Below are 1553 nucleotides of genomic sequence, written 5' to 3'. Positions count from 1 at the left end.
AAGGGATACACGCAGTTGAGTATGTCAATATTTATAATAATTTGGCTAGTTGTATCTTTTGGTTTTCTTAATTTCTCATACATCAAAATCATTTGAAAATAGTGGAAATGTGTGTGTGTGTGTCTATATATATATATATATATATATATATACACACACATATACATGCTTTATGTGGAACAAATAAGAAAGGAGTGCTCAATACATGTTGTAGAGGATATGGTTATTTTATTGAAATTGAAACTGAGTATTTGTCTTGCAACTTGAGTTTCAAACTACTGCAATCTTTAGCCAAGACAATAGTAAATATTGGGGTAAATCTTCACCTGAAGATCGCAATGGCATGGAACTCAAGTTGTGAGACAGACTCTCACCTTCAATTTCAATAAAGAAACTGTATATATATATAAGTAAATGTCAAACAATGAGGATGAATGCTCAACACTGCATTGGTGGATAAAGATTCTTTATTTGTGTATTAAGGCTACCATTGATTTCATGTTAAGAAAATATCTTAATATCCTAACAATTTTTAGAGCCGATCACATGGAGGAATGGTGCTTGTCTCCATTTTGGATTAAAACATTTTAGATGAAAATGGAGACAAACACCATTCCTCCATGTGATCAGCTTGAAAAATTGTTAAGATATTAAGATATTTTCTTACCATGAAACCAATGGTACCCTTCATACACTATATATATATATATATATAGACAGGCATTACTGTATGTGTATGTGTGTACTCTTAGTGCATAAGTTGGTGATAAACTATTGGTGAAATAATTTTTGCAACTGTATAAATATTTTCATTGAAGCCAAGTTAATTTTAATTATGTTGTTAATACATTTAGTGAGGCATGACTGCAGTAAAATATCATTTCGTTCCTTATAAATGTAAAACTTTGTGCCTATATAAGAAATCAACAACATTTCAATTTTTGTTTTTCTCCCATTTTGATAAAGGTTGAATGCCCCTTCATTATCAGTAATTACATATGCCTTGATGCAAATATTTTAATAATTAATATTGTGGCATAAAGTAGTGTAGATACATCTTAGTAAATTAAGTTATGTAATGTTTCCTATCAAAAGAGACAATATATTGGAATGATTCAAAACAAGAACTATTCTGTCATTCGAGTCACCATTGCCTCTTTGTATCTCTTCCACACAAACAGACACGTTAATGTAATTTTCAAATCTTTGTGTTTCTTTTGGTTAATCATGGCTTAAGATAAGTCAACAAAAAAATGTCAGCTATGATTCTTTAGTTGAACATTCCACAGTTGAATTAGAACAGTCACAAACAGTGAAAGAAGACATGCACCCAACACCAGAGCTGAAGACACCTCCGAAAGGAGGGGCCCCGCCACGTCAAAACGGTAGAGGAGTAGGGGCCGAAACCAGACGTGGTTCCTCCTGATGATGTCTTGAGCTAACTGGATCCTATAAAGGAGCTGTTGTGGTAGCAGACCACGAAACATAGTTGAAATTCCTCCTGGTTGAAATCCAGAGAAAAATAACAGATCAGTATTCTTTTGGTAGTGTGT

The sequence above is a fragment of the Octopus bimaculoides genome, chromosome 5 (assembly GCF_001194135.2).
Source record: "Octopus bimaculoides isolate UCB-OBI-ISO-001 chromosome 5, ASM119413v2, whole genome shotgun sequence".
In the NCBI taxonomy this organism is placed as follows: domain Eukaryota; kingdom Metazoa; phylum Mollusca; class Cephalopoda; order Octopoda; family Octopodidae; genus Octopus; species Octopus bimaculoides.
The sequence above is the reverse complement of the archived record's forward strand: the minus strand, read 5'-3'. Positions refer to the sequence as shown.